The sequence below is a fragment of the Erpetoichthys calabaricus genome, chromosome 16, assembly GCF_900747795.2.
Source record: "Erpetoichthys calabaricus chromosome 16, fErpCal1.3, whole genome shotgun sequence".
NCBI lineage: Eukaryota > Metazoa > Chordata > Cladistia > Polypteriformes > Polypteridae > Erpetoichthys > Erpetoichthys calabaricus.
In genome coordinates, this window is record NC_041409.2 from 19,719,883 (window position 1) to 19,745,125 (window position 25,243).

A 25,243-nucleotide genomic window follows, 5' to 3' on the forward strand; every position below is an offset into this window, starting at 1 on the left:
GGTCTGCCAATCCAGAGGCACTGTCCCTGATGTCCATGTGATGTTGCAGAGGCGTGTCAACCAAGACAGTCCTACAACATCCAGAGCCTTGAGGAACTCCGGGCGTATCTCATCCACCCCCGGGGCCCTGACACCAAGGAGTTTTTTGACCACCTCGGTGACCTCAGTCCCAGAGATGGGGGAGCCCACCTCTGAGTACCCAGGCTCTGCTTCCTCATTGGAAGGCATGTTAATGGGATTGAGGAGGTCTTCGAAGTACTCCCCCCACCGACCCACAACGTCCTGAGTCGAGGTCAGCAGCGCACCATCCCCACCATATACAGTGTTGACACTGCACTGCTTCCCCTTCCTGAGACGCCGGATGGTGGACCAGAATGTCCTCGAAGCCGTTCGAAAGTCGTTCTCCATGGCCTCCCCAAACTCCTCCCACGCCCGAGTTTTTGCCTCAGCAACCACCAAAGCCGCATTCCGCTTGGCCTGCCGGTACCTATCAGCTGCCTCCAGGGTCCCACAGGACAAAAGGGTCCTGTAGGACTCCTTCTTCAGCTTGACGGCATCCTTCACCGCCGGTGTCCACCAACGGGTTCGGGGATTGCCGCCACGACAAGCACCGACCACCTTACGGCCACAGCTCCGGTCAGCTGCCTCAACAATAGAGGCACGGAACATGGCCCATTCGGACTCAATGTCCCCCACCTCCCTCGGGATGTGGTCGAAGTTCTGCCGGAGGTGGGAGTTGAAGCTACTTCTGACAGGGGGCTCTGCCAGACGTTCCCAGCAGACCCTCACAACACGTTTGGGCCTACCACGCCTGACCGGCATCCTCCCCCACCATCGAAGCCAACTCACCACCAGGTGGTGATCAGTTGACAGCTCCGCCCCTCTCTTCACCCGAGTGTCCAAGACATGTGGCCGCAAGTCCGACGACACGACCACAAAGTCGATCATCGAACTGAGGCCTAGGGTGTCCTGGTGCCAAGTGCACATATGAACACCCCTATGCTTGAACATGGTGTTCGTTATGGACAATCCGTGATGAGCACAGAAGTCCAATAACAAAACACCGCTCGGGTTCAGATCGGTGGGGCCATTCCTCCCAATCACGCCCTTCCAGGTCTCACTGTCATTGCCCACGTGAGCATTGAAGTCTCCCAGCAGAACGAGGGAGTCCCCAGAAGGTATGCCCTCTAGCACCCCCTCCAGGGACTCCAAAAAGGGTGGGTACTCCGAACTGCTGTTTGGTGCATACGCACAAACAACAGTTAGGACCCGTCCCCCCACCTGAAGGCGAAGGGAGGCTACCCTCTCGTCTACTGGGGTAAACCCCAATGTACAGGCTCCAAGTCGGGGGGCAATAAGTATACCCACACCCGCTCGGCGCCTCTCACCGGGGGCAACTCCAGAGTGGTAGAGAGTCCAGCCCCTCTCAAGGAGATTGGTTCCAGAGTCCAAGCTGTTCGTCGAGGTGAGTCCAACTATATCTAGCCGGAACCTCTCAACCTCACGCACTAGCTCAGGCTCCTTCCCCTTCAGAGAGGTGACATTCCACGTCCCAAGAGCCAGCTTCTGTAGCCGAGGATCGGACCGCCAAGGTCCCCGCCTTCGGCCACCACCCAACTCACACTGCACCCGACCTCCTTGGCCCCTCCCATAGGTGGTGAGCCCATGGGAAGGGGGACCCACGTTGCCTCTTCGGGCTGTGCCCGGCCGAGCCCCATGGGTGCAGGCCCGGCCACCAGGCGCTCGCCATCGAGCCCCACCTCCAGGCCTGGCTCCAGAGTGGGGCCCCGGTGACCTGCGTCCGGGCAAGGGAAAACGCCGTCCAAAATTGTTTTTCATCATAGGAGGTTTTGTTTAACCGCTCTTTGTCTCATCCCTCACCTAGGACCAGTTTGCCTTGGGTGGCCCTACCAGGGGCATAAAGCCCCGGACAACAGAGCTCCTAGGATCATTGGGACACGCAAACCCCTCCACCACGATAAGGCCATTTTTAAAAAAATAAATAATCGCTGCACTTGCGGCTTAGCGAGGAGCGTGGTGTGTGTGGCAGATCAGTTCCCAGGGAATTCGTGATGTGGGCAAACCTTGCTTAAGTGCACAGGTGAGGTGTCGTCAGCATCCGTAATTGTTCCCGGGAGCTGATGATTGCCACAGCTGATCCACGTCCCTGTGATATATAGAAGCGCAAGGCGGCTAGTAGGGGGGAAAAAAGAAAGAGACAGAGGTTGCAGGGAAGAAGGCGGCAGGAAGCAGGGAGAGGATAGCTGGTGCGAGCGAAAGCAGGCTCAATGGAGCAAAGGCAGGCAGCTGGGAGGTGAGCCCCTGCAAAGAAGTGTTTGGCCGACACTCGGTGGGGCTGAAGAAAGCGGTCGCTCCAGCTGAGTGATCACGGAGCTGGAGTGACCGGTATTGAAGATGACTGTCGTCAAAAGGCAGCGGCAGTCGTGGAGGCTTTGGGCTGGTTTAGCCCCAGCGTGAGCGCTCTGGCCGCTGGGGAAAGAACGCAAGTCTTGGTCCGGATGGACAATCGTCACATTGCTCAGGAGTTCTGTTCTGCTAGCAGTTCAGGTCTGGATTGAGATGCCTCTCTCTGTAGGGTCCAGTCGTTATAGGATTCTGGATGGAATGGTTGGAGTCAATGGGTATCTTCTCACCACTGTGGCTGTAAAAAAGAGACAACAGTGTTAATGACAGCTGCCCCTCGCACCCCGGGGCGGAATCGCTTGCCTCAGATAAACCGGGAAGGTGATCCTCCGACGTGCCTGTGTGGTAACACACAACCTTGTCTCAGGATGGTGTTACTGATTTGCTTGTAATGTTAGTGATTGTTTATAATGTTATCATTATTTTATTGATGTCATTTTGTTACCATTTTGTGCATTTGTATTTCATGGGCACTGACATTTTTTGTTTTTGGCTGGGTATTTAATAGTAGTTAATGTGGCTATAATACAGTATTTAAGGCGCCTGCCTGCATTGAACAGCATCTGAACTTCAAGCAGTTGAAAGAATTTTGAGATACTGGTGCTTAAGCATACAAACAAAGCAGTTAGTGAAGACAGTTCAGATTCATTTTTAGTGTTGTTTTCTCTTATTTTTTCTCTGTAAATGTCAGTGGACAATCTAATGACTTATGTGTATTGGCCATTTCTAATGTTTTTGAGTGTTTTATTGAAAAAGCTCAAAAGAAAGGATCGATCTCTGGTACTCATTATTAACAAACAGTTTAATTAAACATGTAATTTGTACTAATTGGACACAATACTGAGTAAGCGAACAGTGTAGAAGAAAAGTAAAGTCAGTGGTAAAAGTCATCAAGATGGTAAAAAATCAACAGAAAAAAAGAGAACAACAGCAACAAATAAGTATCGATTTCCAGAGTTTCTCACTACTTTTAATGGTCAGTTCCCCCTCCTCTTTCCACCTGGTTTATCTTTGTAATTATATGAGTTTCTGTATAGGGTTTGCTTTATTCTTCTCAACTGACAGATTTCAGGTAAATGGCTGTGACCTGAAAAGTGAAAAGAGTGAAGTGTATTCTGGGGAAGCTGAAAGGCAAAGCAGCACCTTGGATTGTTTTGTATAACCAATCCATTTGCTACCTAGTGTAGATTTTGATTCCCAGGGGCATCAACCTTGAACTTGTGCGATGACATTCCTGTGTCCTGAGAATCTTCCTGCCCTTCTAGTGGAAAGAAACCAGGTGCTCACTTTGGGTGAGAAGAAGGGAGAGAGTGGCTACTTTTCATTAGAATTGTTTTGAAACAGTTCAGTTTTTAGTTTAGTTATACACTAGTTCATTTGGTGTTTTGTTGACACCTGTGAGAGAAGCCATAGACATTTAATTGGAGCTTGCCATCTGCTTAGCTGCTGGATACTTTCCAAAGAGCTCTATCTCTGGAAAGAAATCTTTCTTTTCACTTTTCAGTTAAGGATATATAACTTGTACCTAAGGAAATGGATCATCTGGGATTAAATGAAGACTGCATGAACCCTCTCAGGTTGTATAATTCTTATATTTATTGCTATTGTGTCATTATGCAAATAACTGTTTTAAATAAAGCTTAAGCTCAGTGTCTCTGTCCAAATATTAATACTGTAGTTAGCATTGATGAGTTCTGGACTGATCATTCCTGGTCCAGTTGTCATCCCCTATGGAATGAAGAATGCTTTGTGAAGTCCTCTAGTGAAAATAAAAGCCCCAGGCAGCAAACTGCACACCATCAGGGGCCCCTAGGGTTGAATATATGGGGTGAAAATAATTTTTGCCTGCTAATAATTTACTTTTCTCTAAAAGTTAGGTTATTTTTCCTAAAACAACAAATCATTTAGATTCTTATTTCACTTTCATTTTGCTCTTTCACTTTCTATAAAGTTTGTTGTTTTATTTTTTTTTGTTATTTTTTGATTCAGGCACATCACCATTTCTTTCTTCATGAGCAGATCATCAATTTGTAGGTCTGTTAGAGTTGCTCATGTTCATTGTTATCATCACGCTTTCCGGAATTTGCAACATGTACCGTCATGGGTGTGGCAGTATTTAAGTCCAAGTTTGTGAATTTCTACACTACAATCTTTTACATGAGCTTATCATTGATCTTTTGTTTTCTGACTTTTTAGCTAGTTTTTGAGACTCTGATTATTGAATTGTTTTTAGTCACACAATAGGCTAATGTTCTAGTTTCACTTCCTGCTAGTCATTTGCTTACAATTTTAACCCTAGTCCTTCTTCTCTTATGTACTGTAAGTGGCCTGTGAAATGTCCAACTTGTGACAATTAATTCATAACTAGATAGATAGATAGATAGATAGATAGATAGATAGATAGATAGATAGATAGATAGATAGATAGATAGATAGATAGATAGATAGATAGAGCTGCTTTAAAGGCTGCCACTCACGGTGGCACCTGGGTCACTAACAGTTGTGAAGATAGCAGACGGGGATCCACAGAAAGTTTTTGGGAACCAGCAGGCCCCTGTTTAATTGCATGTTGGTTGATTGAAAAGAGGCCAAAGAAAACAGTATGCAAGGGTACTAATGATAGCAAAACAAAGATATGCTCCTGAACAATCCATTAAAGAGGCTGGGGGTCAACAGACTGACTGTCTCCTTCCGGTCCCATGTGATTTTAATTGGCATGTTCCCGGATGGCGTGGACCCAGGAGCTCCGTTACTCATCTTTCAGACAACTTTTCCCTGAACTGTGGATGGAAAGAGATGTTGTTTTAATAAGTGCATCCTCTCTCAACCTAGGGTGGTATTGCTTACCTAATCAGAGCCTTAAAGATGTTGCTTAGTCTAAAGACATGTAACGGAAAATCAGAAACATGAGAGAACCTGGGAATAGCACACAGATAATGACTGGGCCACGATTTGTACCCAGTCTCCTGGAGGTGCAAGGACGATCATCATGCCTCTGTTTGCAATTCTAACTTTCTGTACTATAATTGTATACTAAGATTAAACTGTATTAGATGTGGGGAATTGAATCGGTTTGAATCGGTTGCCTCACATTTTTATGCAATCGTTTTGTTCACCCCACTGAATTAAAGCTGAAAGTCTGCACTTCAACTGCATCTGAGTTGTTTCATTTAAAATTCATTGTGGTAATGTACAGAACCAAAATTAGAAAAAAGTTGTCTCCGTCCAAATATTTATGGACCTAACTGTATATTATTAAAAGTTTAAAATATATTTTGTTATCACATGAACGTCTAAACTTAAAATGTAAGAAGACAATGCATTCATCATTTAGGAGATTAATCATTGCCACAATATGAAGTTCTTGAAAATGTTAAAAGAGTGATACTATCTGGTTTATCCAAGAGACTAAATTTAAATATTCTCTTTTTTTTGGCACATTGTCAGGAAACCAAAAGTTTTGTGATTTTCCTTTCCATTTAAAGAATGTTGGGCCGCTTATTCTTCATCACGTTTGCATTTCAAGGTCAATGACGAGAGTCAAATCAAAGTAAAATTAAACCACAATTCCAAGCTAATTTGGCTTGCATTTCCTTTTTAAGTAAAGTTTAAAAATATTAGAATAGAAATGGAACTGACTGAGAGAAACATTTACAGGGTTGTGTCGTGAATTATTTTTTAAATAATCACTGAAGTCACTGTGCAATTATCCTACGTAAGCTTCTGTTATTACAGCAGATGGAGGACAGCAATTGATGAGTATACTGGAAAGAAAGTTTAACCTGCGCTGTCTTTAGGAATTGCATAAAAAAAAAAATCTGCCAAGGAAATCAGCGTTTTAAATAAAGAAAAGTCGAGATCACCATTACGTCTGCTGGATGTCAGTTAGTACAACAAGCTTGAGGGAGCCTTCCATGTAATCAGATCAGAGCAGCACAACAATACTAAGAAATAAAACAAAGTAACAATCTTCAGTGAGCTAGATTCATTTTCATAACGCAGTCAAGAAACATTTAGTTTGCACCAATCAGCATTCAGATAAATAACATGATCTTTAACACATCTAACTGCTAATATTATCTTAAAGTCACAAAATAGCCACACAGGTTAAATGTCTTTGGTGTACATTTTAATATAAAGAAAAGCTTCTTATTTTTAACTTTTTAAACAGGAAAGAATAAAAAGTATGTAATTGTCAGTACAGTAATCCCTCCTCGATCGCAGGGGTTGCGTTCCAGAACCCCCCGCTAAAGGTGAAAATCCGCGAAGTAAAAACCATATGTTCATATGGTTATTTTTATATATTTTAAGCCCTTATAAACTCTCCCACACTCTTATAAACATTTCCCGCACAATTATACAGCATAAACCCTTTGTATTATCTTAGATATTAGGTAAGATTCATTGAAATTATGTATGTAAACACACTGTTTATATACAGTAAAACCTAAATATTATTTTAAAGATATTGAGCGTCTCCGATATCACATATGTTACAGCCATTACGACAGACAGGCCACCAGCAATAAATACGTACAATACAAGAAAAATTGTATACAGTAAAATGTGTGTACAGTGACACTAAACTATGTACATGTAATAAGTACTGTACGTAGAAAATTAATTATGTTACTCACCAACAATGACACAACGACTTGTCTGATAACGATGAGTTTAATTTTACTGCACAACAAAGGAAAGCATTACAGCTCTTCTAAAGGAGCCTCTTCAGGCGACTGTGTAGCACCACCGTTGTTCTTCTTCCAGTACTCTTCAATCCAAATCCCTAAAGCAGATTCCATCCAGACTACCGCCTTATTACATCCACTTACAACTCGTTTTGCGCCCTGGTTAAAGGAAACTGCGGCCATATATCTTATATTCTTTTCCTTCTTTTTAAATAAAAAAGAATCGTGAACTCATTGATGCCGTAATGGCATCCTGCAGTGGTGTAGCTGTTCCCTTCCTTCAACATATCTAAAACTTTTACCTTTTCGGAAATCGTTAGCATCTTCCGTTGGCGCTTGTGCACAGCCCCTGAAGCAGTAGCAGGAGCACGTTGATGCTGAATGAACGAGACGAGATTTCCTGGTTAACGCAGCAGAATGGAATTCTGTGCTCCGTCGCTGAGCCAATCAGCACACAGGAACTTAACTGCGTGCTCTGATTGGGTAGCTTCTCAGCCATCCGCCAATAGCGTCCCTTGTATGAAATCAACTGGGCAAACCAATTGAGGAAGCATGTATCAGAAGTAAAAAGACCCATTGTCCACAGAATCCCGCGAAGCAGCGAAAAATCTGCGTTATATATTTAGATATGCTTACATATAAAATCCGCGATAGAGTGAAGCCACGAAAGTCGAAGCGTGATATAGCGAGGGATTACTGTATCTCATTGCTCCTTTAGTAACTGAGTTCAACATCTTTATAAAACTGACAGACACAGTTTGAGACACAAATTCATACAGAACATTTTTCCCTACTAAACCTTTGTCATCCAGAAAGTAATATGAATATACACATTGTCACATACATACACAGGAAAGCAATTCCACTCCAGGATGACAGAGGGCACTAGAGCTAACTTCCTCTACTTTTCTAGTTTTAGGGGCAAAGCTAAGAAGATGCCTGACCTATCTTCCTTTGCAGCCCTGTAAGTTCCACCTCTTCTGGAAGAATAGCTTAAATATATGAGTGACTATAACAGTAAGTTAGAGTAATTGTACAATAATTAAGTAATTGGACAATAATCTTTTTATTCCTGTCATTTGAACCATTAAAACTACCTCAGTGGGTCAATACTCATGATATATGTAACAACCTGATTTTGTGACTAAAGGTGATCTTCATTTAACTTCACTGATGAGAAATTGTGTGTCTTCTGTGGCCCAAATTATTGCGTGTCTGTGATCAAAGCTGTTACATTCTGCTATCGTTCTGCTTGTGTTGGCATTAGCAGAGTTGTGTTCCTCAAGAGCTCTGCTCCTAAAATGGCATGCTTACTATCGAGACATGATGATATTTCCATTAAACCAAGATGACAGCAGAATTTCCAGGGTTGTTTGTAATTTTCTTTAAGAATTTGTGATGAATTTGCAAAACATTCTGTGTCTTTTATGTTGCATATTCTATGTGCTTTGTTCTGTTCTCACTGAGGTGTGTTTGACGGATATGAAAAAGAACAACCTGACTTGTGTTTCGGTCTGGTGAGTATCTAGTTCAGTGCTTAAGATCTCCTTGTTTGGCCTTTTATCAGAATCTTCCTAATCTGAAAATGATGGCAGTGGTGGACGTCTTATGTCTTCGTTCCCAGGTGGCCAGCCTTAACCTTTTTCAATAATTTTTAATAATATTCAGTCTTTGCTATGTTATTAGTTTTCTAAGAAGAATGTGCTTCAAAAAAAAAAAAGAAAAGGCTACAATACTTGATAAAAATTTACAATGGGTCTACAACACAAAATGAATTACATGGTCACTTGCATGTTTAGTAACAGCTGACGGAGAGGACCATAAATATTCAGTAATGCAGAATATCAAAAGGACAACGTTGACATGACATCATTGTAACATGCGTATTAATTGTGCCGTCAGCTTTGACTCGATTATAGAGGCTGAACTGAGTGACATTTCCACCCTTCTTTTCAGAGAACAGTACTTGTTACTTACCACTGAGCCATTTCACAAACTCAACACTAATACAAGGTGCTCTGTCAGTGGACATTTTACTGAAAAAGTAAAAAAAAAATTAAATATTATATTTTATTATACTTTTGTTCTGCTCAGGATCAATTTCTTCCACTCACTTTCTTTTAAAGAGCGCACTAGTCTCTAATGATTTAGGAAGCGACTACTAGTTAGCAAATACTACGAAAGTAACTTGAAAAGTGTAGTACTGTAAGAGTTTTGACAAGGGTATTACTGTACTCAGGAGCTGAATATCAAGTAGGAGGAGCAAATTTGAGTGGGAGGGAAGCACTGAGAATTTAATAAACACAGAAAATGCAGCTTAAATAAAGTAATCAAACAAGGGTTTACTAACAGAAAAGTCTGAAAACAGGAAACCTTCTGAGTTTTAGAACTGACAGACAGACAGGACTTCTGACCAATGAATGACAAGAAGAGGTGGATCTTCAGTTCAAAAATTCTGTCCCATGTGACTTGCATTTCCTGTTTATGTTGTGTGCTGATTTTCCCAGAAGTGTCCATTTAATAACATTTTAGCAAAAAAAAAAATGCATGTGTTTTGCATGCTGTGAGCATTCACCTGGATAACAGACATTCAGATTGCGAGATTTTCTTTTTCCTATATAGATTTTTTCACATTGTTTGCCATTTTATAGCATTGCTCACCATTGGCTTGTATTATAACTTGTATTATTGGGAGTAGGTGTGGTTTATGGCCTGTTAACATCTGATTGGTCATAACATAAAGTGAATAGGAAATGTCTTGTCATTGCGCACGCTCCCTGGTGCACAGGACCAAACTGCTGGCTTGAAATGCCAGCCCAGGATTCACCTGTGCAAAGAGTATGCTAAAATAAATGAACACATTTATCATGCTTGTTTTTTGTCTTTATTCTTATATGATCTATTGATTTATGAAGAAAAAGTAGTATGACACACCAGATGTTTTGGCCACCAGGCAGCTCAGGTTGACGAGGCGAATCGTTCAGGTAACTCCAACACTGTTCCCCATTAAGTGGGAAGCACTGGCTGCATTTCAACTGTCAGCTTTTGAATCCAAAGAACTGTCTGCTAACTGTATTACATTTTTAACCCGAAAACCAAAGCAGTAGTGTACTAGGGTGTTGCTTGCATGCATGTATTATGACTACTCGATTTTCTAATAATGTGACATAATGGAGACATAAACGATAATTAATGGGTAGGTGAGGCCAGCCAAACAACAAGCAATAAGAAGAGGAAGGTGAATGTCACTGCTTTCTTTCCAGGCAAGATTGGTGAAATGAAACTTAAAAACGCAGAGAGTGAAATGAATAATAGAAAGTGAGAAGGTAGAATGAAGAGAAAGTGAAGGTATGAAATGAACACTAAAAGTTGAAAGCGAGGAATGAGTACAATATGACGGCATGAAAGTGACAGTAAACAAGGCAAAATGAGAAGTGAAGAATTCACATTAAAAATCCAGAATGTGAAATGAAAACTGAAAAGTGATGGACAGGGAAGCAAACCCAGTGCTCTTGATGGCTGTGACCGCTGGGCGCCAGGCAGTCGCTGTTGGGAGTTCTGATGGCATGTATTTAAGAATAAAATCTGAGTGCGTGAACTTGGCACTAGAGTGGGCAATTGAAATCATCATTAAAAGTTGACTGCAGCATGAATGGAGATGGAAAAAACTCTCAGCATGAACTGAAGTTTACAAAAAAACAACAGCTTGAAATCAACGTGCCTCGAAATCAATATGCCCTTAGGCTGGCTGTTCTTGGTCTAGGTCTGTGTTTTGGGAACATGGCTTAGCTCTTCTTCCAGTGGTTCCTGTGAATTCTGTTTAAATCATATATTTAAATTGTATATTTTCCCTATTATATGTAGCATAAGTTGTGAAAACTTCGGAGTATTCATGACAAGCTTTTATTTTGACAACTTCACGTATGATAAACTTTTATTTTGAAAACTTCATCCTACCTGTCCAATATGTCCCCTCCTACTCGACATTCAGCTCCTGGCTGCAGAGACACATACTTGAGAGTTCAGGATAGCACAAGATGTCCGACATAGACCAATGCAATGTCACCAGGTACTGTATACCAGTTTAGGTTGGAAGTTTGTTCAAGTTTTTTTTTTCATATTTTATTAATTTTATTAAAATCAAATAACATTCCATACAAGCAAGTCAAATTTAATAAAACTAGGTTCAAAACAAATCAACCCTCACCCATGAGAAAGAGAGCTAGGTCAGCAGAGTAAAACTTTAATAATAGTAAAAATTTGTAGGGGGGAGAATCCACTTCCTCAATTTAAATGCTTATTCTAAAATGTTATTGATTAGATCCTACCAGGTTTTGATAAAGTTTTGTACAGATGCTCTAAGTGAGAATTAGATTTTTTCCAATTTCATATAACATATAACATCACTTACCCACTGACTTAAAATAGGAGAGTTAGAATTCTTCCAGTTGAGCAAGATAAGTCTATGTGACAATAGTGTAGTAAAGGCCATTACAGTTTGTTTGTCCTTCTCCACTTTAAGCCCATCTGGGAGTCCACCAAACGCAGCTGTTAATGGGTTGGGAGGGATTGGGACACCAAGGCTGTCTGAAAGGCAAGTTAAAGATTTTGGTCCAGAATGATGTTAATTTGGTGCAGGCCCAAAACATGTGGCCCAGTGAGGCTGGAGCTCGATTGCAACGTTTGCAGGTTGGATCTTGCCCTGGAAACATTTCGGACAATTTTAAACAAGAGAGATGGGCTCGATATATAATTTTGAGCTGAATAATTGTATGCTTTGCACATATGGAGCTCGAGTGAATTCTGTGAATTGCTACCTTCCATTTCTTTTCTGAGATGTTGAGTGAGAGATCCTTTTCCCACTGTACTCTGGGATCTTTGAAAGGGAGGGACTTTAAAATGTTCAGGTTTTTTAGGCATCAGTGTGCTAAAACTGTCCCTACAATGGACTTAATGACTGGCCCTAGTCAAGCCTTCATTTTGAACCTGTTAATATCTCAAAAGGAGAGCCTTTGGAATGGAACTTACCACAGCTTAACTGATAATAATAATAATAATAATATAATAATAATAATAATAATAAAAATACAGTAATACACTTGTACCTGTGAAATGACTTCTGCTTTTCCTTGAAAGAATTTCTTAAATGTTGATCTGTAGTAACAGTTCTGGATCTTTATTATTGTTATTAATATTATTAGTTGGTTTGATGTCAAGTGATGTTTTATGATTCATCCTAATAGTATTTTATTATGTACTGGCTGTGTAAAACTATTGAAATCGTCAGAAAAAAAACTTGAAATGCAGAAATGTCAGCTAATTGAAAGGAACTACTCTGGGCATCTCTCTCCTAGGAGGTTTCATGTTGCCGACGTGCTTGCATTGTTTGTGCATTAGCAGCTAAGCAACTGTCTTTCTTCGGAGGTTTCCTTTTGCCGGCGTGCTTGCCTCACTTGTGTATTAGCTGCGGAAGCAAAAGTAAAAGGGATACCATTTTGCTGATGTGCTCGTCTCGCTTCTGTATTAGCCGCTAAGCGAGTGACTCTTTCTTCGGAGGTTTCGCTTTGCCAACATGCTCGCCTCGCTTGTGTATCCTCGGAGGTGGAGCCCTTACCCCAACTCCACCTCTCATTTCCGGGCCGGACAGACAGACAGACACACGTCCACACTTCTGTAGACGTTTATATATAAGATATATAAGATTTGCTCTCACCTTGTAGAACACTAAGACAAATTAATATTTAGCGCAGCTGCTTTTTTTGCATGAAATTCTGGTGGGAGCAAACCAGAGCCTTTCTTTATATGTGCAGACCACCATAACATTAACATCCATCCATCCATCTTCTAACCTGCTGAATCCAAACACAGGGTCACGGGGGTCTGCTGGAGCCAATCCCAGGCAACACAGGGCGCAAAGCAGGGAACCAATCCCAGGCAGGGCATCACACACCAAGCACACACTAGGGACAATTTAGAATCGTCAATCCACCTAACCTGCATGTCTTTGGACCGTGGGAGGAAACCCACGCAGACATGGGGAGAACATGCAAACTCCACGCAGGGAGGACCCGGGAAGCGAACCCAGGTCTCCTAACTGCGAGGCAGCAGCGCTACCACTGCACCACCGTGCCGCCCTATAACATTAACATTAACTTACTTAAATGATAATACATCTGTCCCATTATTAGCTAATGACTAGCAAAACATGCAAGTTTGTGCACTTCTCACAAATGCTCAGAGGTTGATGCGCTTGCTGCTTCCTGAGCAGCTCTTCTTTACTCCACCCTAGCGGCCCACTGCTTCTCTTCTTTCGTCGGCGTCTTTTCGCATTAAAACTGATTAAGTTAGTTTTTGTGTTGCAATTACTTTTTAATTTTTCACTTAATCTGGCACTTAAATCTTCAAGCAGCCTGAAGAATGATTAGCGAAGGTGGTAGGGAATGAGAACGGCGCCCGTATGCATGCGCCGCATGGCCGCCCTGCTGAGAGTTGATTCTACAATAAAATAGAATAAAAATAAAAAGAATAATAAAATCATTACCCCGAAAGCGGATAGTAGACGTCACATAGTATATGTGTACTAAATTTCAAGTCAATAGGTGAAACAGTTTGCGAGCTACAGGTGATTTAAAATCCTGGACAGACAAACGAACAGACACGGTAGTGTATTATAGAAGAGGATAAATCTTGTCTAGAAAGTTTATTGTCTTTAAAACTTTGTTTTGTACAGAAGCTTTTTTTATTTTTGCTTATCAGTTATAGCATTCAAAAAAGCCTCATTTACCGCATCTGCAAACACCAAGCCGTAAATTTTACAGAAAATGCCGACAGGCTTTTTAACAACAATTTACACTCAAACACTTATATCGTACTGCTGACGATTTAGGAGAGAAGTTTGCATATTTAACATCATGGCCTGCTGCCCTTTTTGATACAGGCAAAAAAATGTAGCTCCTGATTAATGACCGCGCATATCACAACACTGCAATAGATTCATGCAAAACGGCATATCAATCCCAACAGGATCCAGGGCTTTATGTAAATGGAATGGAAAATGCTGCCAATTAATTCTGAGGTGAATCTTATTTTAGACTAACTTTAGACAATGCTTTCCAGTGAAACTGTTATTACAGTCGGGTTTTTTTTTATATATTATGCATGTGATGCCTTCATTGTAAGATTTTGTAATAAGAATATCAACTGATATGCATAAAACTCACATTTTTGATTGCCATCTGCTAAAGTACAGTAATGATGCCTTTGTTCTTGCATAAATGCTTCATGGTGAAACAATCCTATTTCCACTGGGTCTGTTAAATCTTGACTTACATTATACATTATTATACCAGAGCTCTTTATTTATACATTTTGCCCATTTTGTTTTGAAGATTCAAAGCATAATATACTTTGGGGTTATTTTGCAAAAAGATAAATGTCCCATCATTTTATTCCTATCATTAGATCTTGCTTAGTTTTCTAAGTGCTAATTCCATAGTGGATCAGATCAAAATGCAGTATATGACAAATAAATCTTTTGTTGGGTGAATGTAAAATTTTCAAGTAGCACTAAACTAATTGCAGTAGTTTAGTTATGAGTGAAATCGTTTCTTTGGCTGTTAAGCTTCTGGTATATCACAGGAGTAGGAATGCTGGGTATTTTGTGAGAACATCCTGGAACTGTTGCTCATACGCAGTCTGCTAGAAGAGAGACAAGTTAGTCAAAGGACATTCAGGCATTCTTTCTTTTCAACTTTGCCTGCACACCAGAAATTGTTCTGTAATTGTGATGAAGCATATCCAGGGTCCATGGCGGATGAGAGCAGGTGCAGATAGATAGATGTTCAGACATCGTGAATGTGGCTGTTTGCAGGAGCTGCGAGCAGCCAAGGAGCACATAATGGAGGAATGGGCTGATTAGGCATCCAAGTGCTGACTGACTCAGCCATCCTGCATTTGGGATCTGCAGATCATTTAGTGCTCCTGAATTCACAAAGAGTATAAAGAGGTCTGAGTAGGTTAGAACAGGGAGAAATGAAAGAAAAGAGAAAAAGAAGAAGGAAATTGAGGAAAAGCAAAACGAATAGGGAGCAGAATTAGCCAGTGCAATTTAAAGGAGGGAAACAGTTGGGGGTGCCCCATTATGGAGTGAGGGGAACGGCGTTCAAGGGGCAGAACTCTCCTGCTGAGCTGAAGAGCAGGAGCGATCGTGTGATGCAAGATACATCCTGTCGATCCCGGTGGTATGGTGGCAAGATGAAGGAGTAGGGACAGATGTGGCTGGACAGGAGTCGATTAAGGACCAAATTCGCCGATGTCTCAGTCCTGAGCATACCTGAGGGGCGAGCAGGGTGAAATGTGAGAGATCAATAGAAGAAAGGGACGACAATGGTGAATCTGATTTTATTCCTGGTTTTAGATTTGGATTTATTTATTGGATTTATTTATCAATTTTTAACTTCCTCACAGTGACACTGCTTTTTAGGATTATGCATTGAAGGCCACTTTTAATGTGGATATTGTTTGGATTGTTTTAATAAATGCATTATGCACTTTTTACATCATACCTTGTAGTATGTGCACCTTCTGTACATTTTCATTGTATATTTAGATTTACAGTTCAGAATTATTCTAGAGCAGATTCAGAAAGTACTCAGACCCATCCACTTTCTGCCCACTTTATTGTGTTGAAGATTTAACTTTAAATGAATAAATTTGCCATTTTTCCCATTCATCTACACTCAATAACCCATAAAGACAAAGCGAAAACATGTTTTCAGAAAGCTTTAAAACCTTATTAAATATCAAAACTGAAATCTCTCATTTCTACAGGTATTCAGACCCTTTGCTGTGGCACACCAAACTGTGGTCTGGTGCATCCTGTTTGCTTTAATTCTCCTTGAGATGTGTCTACAACCTGATTGGAGTCCACCTCTGGCATTGATTTGGGCTTTGTTTAGAAAGGCATGCACGCCTGTGAATATAATGCCCCACAATACACACTTCATATTGGGACAAACACCAATCCATGACGTCCAAGGAAGTCATTGTACATGAGGTCAATGGAATGAAGCCATTTCTAATGCTTGGAGTGTTCCCAGGGGCACAGGGACCTCAGTAATTGAGAAATGGAAGAAATTTGGAACCTCCAGGACTCTCTAGAGTTTGCTTTCTTGCCAAACTGAGTAACCGGACAAAGGGGGTCTTGGTCAGGGAGGTGATCAAGAATCCAATGGTCACTCTAACAGAGCTCAGGATGTCCTCTGATGAGATTAAGACCTGTTGAAAGGACTACAATCTTAGTAGCACTCCATTAACTGGCCATTTATGGTAGAGTGGCTAGACAGAAGCTGTCTCCTCTTCTCCTTATACACCTTCTGCCTAGATCCTATTATCCAGGCCTATGTCTTTTCATATCACTGCTATGCTAATGATACTCAGCTCTACCTGTTGTTCTCTCCCGAGGAAAACACCATCTCAGCTTGAATATCAACATGCCTCAGTCACATCTCAGCTTGGGTGAAGGAAACTTCATCTCCAGCTCAACCTGTCAAAAACCGCGCTCCTAATAGTTCTATTCAGCCTTTCAATTCAACACAATATCACAGTCACCCATTCATGCAGAATCACTCTGTACAACATCAGTTCATTATATGCAGAACGGCCTCTGGTCCAGACTTTGGTCTTGTCACATGTTGACTATGCAATTCTTTACTGGCAGGGGTACCTGCATGCTCTACCAAGCCACTGCAGATGACTGCAGCCAGTCGAGACTGGCATATGTCACTCATCTTTTTGGGTTAAAGTAAAAGGCTAACACAGCACTTCTTTAAAAGCTTGGCTCTTGGTATTATAAGCAGACCACCATTAGAAGATCTAAGGTTATGACTTGAAGTGTAGGGGGACAGGCACTCCATAATATAGGAAGGAGTCAGATTATTTAAGGCTTTATACACCATTAGTAGTATTTTAAATTCAGTTCTAAAGGGCATGGGTAACCAATGTAACGACGCTAACACTGGTGAGATGTGCTCACATTTTCTTTTTCTAATTAAGATTCTTGCTGCTGCAGTCTGCACTAATTACATCCGATTGTTGTCTTTCTTAGGTAGTCCTGTTAGGAGCGCATTAGCTGTTTATCTTGCAGTTCTTGGAAGGTGAAGTTAGACCATTTCATCCCTAGGCTGGCACACATCAACTGGGATGTTACATGTTTAAATGTCGTTGTTATAATGTTAAATTTTGCATATACAGTCAACCCTTGATATACGACCGGCCTGACATGCGAACAACTTGCTTTACGACCAAAATTTTTGTTTTGATTTACAACCAACATCTTGCGTTACGACCTGAATGCGGTCACGTGCATCCGCTTGTGCGATTGTAAACAAACAGCCGAGAGCGTTCGTAAGCGTCAGTCGGAGCCCAGATACATGTGTTTGTGGACGTAATTTCGGTCAGTGCAGTGATTTATTTAATTTTTTTCGATAATTGCTAAGGAAGGAAGAGAAGGTAACGAAGGTAAAGAAAGCGATCACAATCGAAACGAAGAAGGAAATTGTGTGGAAATATGAGAGTGGTGTTCGTGTAACCGATCTTGCTAATATGTACAGCATGTCGAAATCCACCATCTCGACAATTTTACAAAGAGAAGACTTGTATAAGGAGGCTCCTTCCAACCAATAACCACCTTCAATTTCATTCTCCTTCTCCTCCCTTCCTGAAGCCCAAAGATGTCAAATTAAATGGTGAGTACAGTATGAAATTGTTGTTTCTGGTAGGCTAGGCACTTTTTATAACTTTTTGGTTAGTACATTAGAAAAATTATTGGTGTTTTGGTAAATTATGCACATTATACAACCCTTTTTTATTATGAAAAGGTTAAGTAAGTGTTGCTGTGGGAGGTTCGGAACGCATTATGCGTATTTCCATTATTTCTTATAGGGAAAATGACTTGACTTACTTGACTTACAACCAACTTGAGTTACAACCAGCCCTCGCGAATGAATTGAGTTCGCAAGTCAAGGGTCCACTGTAACTTGATAAATATTTTGTATATCTTTATTTGTATATTAGGCAAAGCAATATAATTTAGTGTTACATTAGTGAGAAGCATTCATGTTTATCCCCCCCACTTTACAACTGAGTCTCTTTGAATTTTACGACAGAGTTGAGGGGAAGTGCCTGAAACAAGTTTGGCTAATGTTTCTCTGAAGTCTCTCCCTTCAACTCCCGCAAGAAAGCCAATCTGCCTAACTGCCAAGCTTTACCTTAACTTATGGTCTTGGGGGGGTGGCAGGTGTTAAGATTCCCCCATTGGTCTGAAGTATGGCTGTTTGGAATTGGCTTCTATCAGAAGCCTTTAAGTACCATGACGCACTATTGGCTGTAGGGGTTGGACAGAACATCTATAAATTTACTTGCTTAACCTCACACTCTCTCTCTTACTAACATCTGATGAAGGATCATCTCTCTCTCTCTTACCAAACTGATGAACTGAAAGGACAACACAATGGAGAGCACAGCTCGGCAGCCATATTTAAACAGGCATGCGGCCAGCTGACCACAAATGATGCCTTAACTAGAGACATTAAGTAACTAACAAGTCTGTGTGCCGCCTGAAACTACACATCACTATTTATCAGGTTGTATGGTTGCCAATATTCAAATATACTTTGCATATTGTTATTATTTATGAATATTATCAATAATACATTTTTTTAAATTGTAACTAAACTCCTGCTTGTCTTTTACTACACCTAATTGCCTGAGGTTATAAATGTAGAAGGGAAAGTGGGGAGAAGTTATATACTATAATACCTTATAAATAGTGGTAAGTCTGTGGGATTTGAGGCGTTCTGACTGAGGCTACATCTTAATAATACAAAAGGGGAAAGTACAGCAATATATTACTCTACCAAGACAAAACAGTCGTCTACCTTTAAATCATGCTGTGGCTTTTCAGCATGAGAAATCCGTATAATTACAACCTTCAAATCATTGTCCACTTTAACAAGAAGAAATATTCAGAGGTCATAGGTTTATGATGGTCCACAATCCCAAGTCACCACTGTACACACATTTACCTCACAGACACCTACAGCTTTCCCAGTCATTGTTCAGAGACAGCCATCCTTTAGTACTCACTTCCTATTTGTAAGACTGTACGTTTGCCAGATATCAAGTCATGAATACATGGTCTCAGGAGGGGATTCACTTTTTCCACTATGGTATACAGAGAAGAATGAAATGGAATAATTTAGAAAAGGAAATGTGACACTAGTCCTCATAACACTAGTCATGTCTTTGGCTTTGCATTTCCTCTGCAGACCATACCACAGAGATTGTTTTAAAAAATTTAAAAAAAAACAGCAACTAGCCAGACATTTTATGCAACTTCCACACAAAGTCGAGGCCACCCCTCCACTTACTAATCCAAACTGCTGCTGCCAATCACCAAACTCTAAATGATTGCTTCCAAGAAAATGTATGAGCAAGAGAGCCTTGCTATGTATTCCGATTTGGCTTGTTCGAGACATTATCACATTTTGTGATAGCATTTTTAAAACATCGAGTCAACATGAAATTTAATTAAATGCATTTCAATTTTTAGACAAAAATAGCTGGCATTGACATTAGTAAGTCTGCACTGTGTCTATCCTCCCATTCAGGAGGTGAAACAAAATGACATAAAACAAATCCAACATATTCCCACTGCTCCCCTAAAAAGAAAAAGCAAAATGGAAGATTAGACAAGTAAGAACTCCATAAGTTGATTTTATGAACATTATTACCCATGAATGCATTCCAAATAACCCTAGGGAAATAACATAATTGTATGCAATGATAGGATACATTGTAGAAAATTCCATTTACAAATTTTAATATTTTCAAATCACCCCTCTCGTGTGCATTTTTATATACATTTTCTCAAAAGAACACCAAACAAATGTAAAGTGTGTTGGGATTCTAAATGTCAAAACTCCGTCTGTTTAGTATTCTGGGGAGCAGTGAAGATTGTATGCTAGCACACATGACCTTATGCTATGGAGGGCATCCTTTTACAGTCAGGTGGGTCAACTGTTCTTCCTAGTTAGCAATATACAGAAGGGAAGAGAATTCTTGATTGTTCTGAATTATATAATCCCTTCAGCATGTCTTGGGTTGTCTCCCACTTTCTTATTACTAGTGCATCTCACATTAGGGTTTCTGGGGGCAAATCCTTACTACATGTTCAAATCATCTTAACTGATGGACTGAATTTAGAGGACCAAGTGTGCAAATCCAAAGTGCTCCTGTGTTGTTCATCATCTCATCCAGTTACATAGAGCTGTGCAAGAACTTAATTTCAGCCACTTTTGGTCACTCCTCAGCATCCATGTAGCAGACCCACATATGTGTGGACACCACTTGGGACAGCGGCAAACCCATAATCATCTGATAAGGAACAAGTTAGTGGCGGAGAGATGAGTCTTTATCCCTGATTTAAGATAACATCCATCCATCCATCCATTTTCCAACCCGCTGAATCCGAACACAGGGTCACGGGGGTCTGCTGGAGCCAATCCCAGCCAACACAGGGCACAAGGCAGGAACCAATCCTGGGCAGGGTGCCAACCCACCGCAGATTTAAGATAACACATACTGCATAATCTCTCTATATATAAAATCCAATGTCTGTCTGTATGTCTGTCCACTTTGCACGAGAGAACTACTTAACAGATTTAGATTGGGTTTTTTTCGTTAATTTCCTTGAACGTTCTGGTTGATTTTGCGACTTCTCTCATTGTGCTAAGAACCTGCAGGAGCGACATATTTGCGCTAATCCAAGACAGAGGCAACGGGCCAAGGGGAAAGGGAAGGGTGATGTGCTATGTATCATAGTTCGCTTGCAGTACAGATTTATTTGCACGAATCCGAGAGACACGCGCCAGCCTCGGGGCATACCTTACATCTACTTAGCTAACGAACGAGAGAACTACTTAATGGATTTAGATAAGGTTTTTTATCTATAATTTGTTTCAACATTCCGGTTGGTTTTGCGACTTCTCTCATCGTGCTAAGAACTTGCAGAAGCGACATATTTGCACTAATCCTAAACAGAGGCTATGGGCCAAGGGGAGAGGGAAGGGTGATGTCAGGAGTGGGGAGCCGGGCAGGGCCCTCCTCACTGTCCTGTTTCACTACTACGCGGACGGAGCCACGGGGGACAGCTAGTTAGTAATATAAAAGATTTGTGCCACTTTAGAATAATGAGCAAAAAGCTTAGCTCGTTATTTATAGCCTCAGACTAATTGAAAGCTAATACATAATTAGCTAACACTAACTTTTTCAAATCCAATTCTTGGTCAAAGGGCTTACAGTTACAGAAAAATGAACTGCAATCCAACGTGTTAACAAAAATTAAGTGCCATGCATACTGTCACACACGTGCGATTGGGAGGCAGCTAGAAGGCCTAAATAATAGTAGTACCACGTCAGACCAGGGGATGATGAGCTGCACTAACTTTTTCTCTCCATCATCTGCAGACTATCCATGGGAAATCCCACTAGGTGCCGGCTCTATTGATGATGTCACTTCCGGTACCGGCGCCATGGATGATGGCACTTCCAGCCCCCGAAGAGATCACTTCCGCTTCCGACGATATGGATAACGTCACTTCCGTCTCAACAACATCACTTCCGGTTCCAGACCAGATGTCAATGTCAATGTCAATATCAATGTCAATTTATTTATATAGCACATTTAAACAAACATAGTAATGCTGTGGCCAAAGTGCTTTACAAAAATAGAACAAATTAACATAAAACATAAATAGAAATAAAATATATGAACATAAAATAAAATACATAATAAATAGAAGTAATGTTATATACATAAAAAATAGAAGTAATGTAATATAATCACAAAGAGGAAGCCATCAGTATTACTGAAGGTCACTGAATGCAAGTGAATAGAAATGAGTCTTTAGTCTTGTTTTAAACAGTTCAATTGTAGACGACTCCTTTATATGATGAGGTTAAGAGTTCCACAGGCGAGGAGCAGCAGCTGCAAAAGCCCTGTCCCCCTTAGTTTTACACTTGGTACGAGGGACAACCAGAGACAGCTGACCAGAAGATCTAAGCACTCTAGATGGCTGATGTAAAACACACAGTTCGGATAAATAGGCAGGAGCAAGGATTTAAGAACTAGCAGCAGGATTTTAAAATCAATTCGAAAACTGACAGGCAGCCAGTGTAAAGAAGCTAAAATAGGAGAGACAGAGTCATACTTTCTTGCCCCAACCAGAAAGCGCACGGCAGCATTTTGTACCAACTGTAACCTGTGTATCAAGGATTTGTTAATCCCAGAATACAGCGAGTTGCAGTAATCGAGGCGAGAAAAAGTAAACGCATGAGTAGCTATCTCAAGATCCCTAGAAGATAAAAATGGCTTTATCTTTCCTAATAGACGAAGTTGGAAAAAGCAACTCTTGACTACAGAATTTATTTGTTTCTCAAAAGAGAGGTTACTGTCAAAGGTAAACACCAAGATTGCAGACTTGAGGTTTGGAAAAGACAGAGAAACAGCCGAGAAGACCAAGACCAATTTGGGCTTTAGCTGATGGACCCACTATAAGCACCTCCGTTTTATTTTGATTTAGATCAAGAAAATTATTAGCCATCCAGGATTTTAATTCAGACAGACAGTTGTGGAGTTGAATTGTTGTAGAGTTGCAGACAGGAATATAAACCTGAGTATCATCAGCATAGCAGTGAAAAGCAATGTTAAATTTCCTAAAAATTGCTCCAATAGGGTGAAGGTATATGGAGAATAAAATAGGACCCAAAATGGATCCCTGAGGAACACCATATTTAAGAGGAGCAGTAGATGAAGAAGAGGAATTAAAAGTCACTGAAAAGTGTCTACCAGTTAAATATGACCTGAACCAGTTAAGAGCAGCCCCTTTAAGCCCAACAAGATGTTCAAGCCGCATCAGCAATATTTCATGATCAATAGTGTCAAAGGCAGCGGACAGGTCAAGAAGGAGAAGGACTGCCGCATCACCTGAGTCAGTAATAACAGAGATGTCATTGAACATTTTCAGGAGTGCCATTTCAACACTATGATAGCGCCTAAGATGATGTCACTTCCTGTCAGGCCTTTAAAGCCGCCATCTTATCAAACTAAAATCAGTTCTGTTTTGGACTTCAGCCTGAACACAACTCACAAAAAAATACCCATTATATGGGTGGCTGCCCCAAACCTTTGCTGTCTCTTGGCTATCTTTGTTACAATATGCATGTGGTGCATTTAATTTTGGAACAGTTTAAAAGCATATTAATCGATTGCTTTACATTACAGCACACAATTTTCGTGTCAGTTTAAAATGCAGTACTAAGATGTACCGCATTTCAGTTCATGTCCATAGATTGCGTAATCATACCTAAAAGCAAAGTAGACATATTGGATGTGGCTTAGCGGCCTTGCGGAGTGTATAGCATTTCAATTCAAGACTATGCGTTAATCATGCTAAAACTGAATGTAATCAAATGACCATTCAGCGTCAATACATGAGTCATGGGCATCAACAGCTGGTGGAAAGGATCCCATGAAGTTCTATTCAGGGTGCCTACTTGTGGCCATTGTAGCCAAACAAGCAGAACTTGGCCGTGAAGCTGGATCGATGTGTCACATGATCAAATATTAAAAGACTGAAAAAGCAGAATTGCTGTCTATGAAGCAAAGATTACATGAAGGGTACTGTACCGTTTGAAAAGAAAATGAACCCAAAAATGTATCACAGCAAGCAGACCAGATTGTTCAGATATTGTAAATCATAAAATGACCTTTTATGCCATGCATTAGATAGATAGATAGATAGATAGATAGATAGATAGATAGATAGATAGATAGATAGATAGATAGATAGATAGATAGATAGATAGATAGATACTTTATTAATCCCAATGGGAAATTCACATTCTCCAGCAGCAGCATACTGATACAATAAATAATATTAAATTAAAGAATGATAATAATGCAGGTGAAAAACAGACAATAACTTTGTATAATGTTAAATGTTAACGTTTACCCCCCTGGGTGGAATTGAAGAGTCGCATTAGGTCATACCTACAGTTTTAATAAGTTTCTGTATAAATACCTTGGACCATTTCTCACTTTAATGAATGCCATGAAGGCTGGAGGGTCAGAATTTTGGAGAATTTTTATTATCTACATATTCCTTTTAGACGTCCACTATTTTAAATAAGTACTTACTGCTGTTAAACATGTCCATCCATCCATCCATTTTCCAACCCGCTGAATCCGAACACAGGGTCACGGGGGTCTGCTGGAGCCAATCCCAGCCAACACAGGGCACAAGGCAGGAACCAATCCTGGGCAAGGTGCCAACCCACCGCAGGACACACACAAACACACCCACACACCAAGCACACACTGGGGCCAATTTAGAATCGGCAGTCCACTTAACCTGCATGTCTTTGGACTGTGGGAGGAAACCGGAGCGCCCAGAGGAAACCCACGCAGACACGGAGAGAACATGCAAACTCCACGCAGGGAGGACCCAGGAAGCGAACCCAGGTCCCCAGGTCTCCCAACTGCGAGGCAGCAGTGCTACCCACTGCGCCACCGTGCCTCCCCTAAACATGTCTGAAAAGCAATTATTTTAAACTTATTTTCTGTTGTGCATTACAATTACATCAGTTTATGAAATAATATCAGCCTCTTAAAGGTTAATCACATTTTCTCAACATTCAAGTGATACTGCACATCAGATCGAATCTTCTGGCCCTGGAGGTCACTTAGTAGCCTCCGCGATGCTCTTTTGATCCTCACATCTCCACTAGTAGCTGCTCTGCTTTCCAGAAGTATGAAGCCATGATGAGATATTGTAATCAATTACCATTCACATATTTATGCATGACTAAAAATACTCACTTTACGCTGCATACAAATAATTGTAAGTCTGGGGAGGAAAGTAATATGGTATGTAAGATAATTGAGAGTAAACTGCAAAATCTCTTGAGTGACACATTACATATTATTGGAATCCCTAATGGAGACTGTAATTGAGTGCAAGAATACAAATAAGTTTCTGTAATTTTGTCAAGGGCTTCTCTGCTAAAAAGTA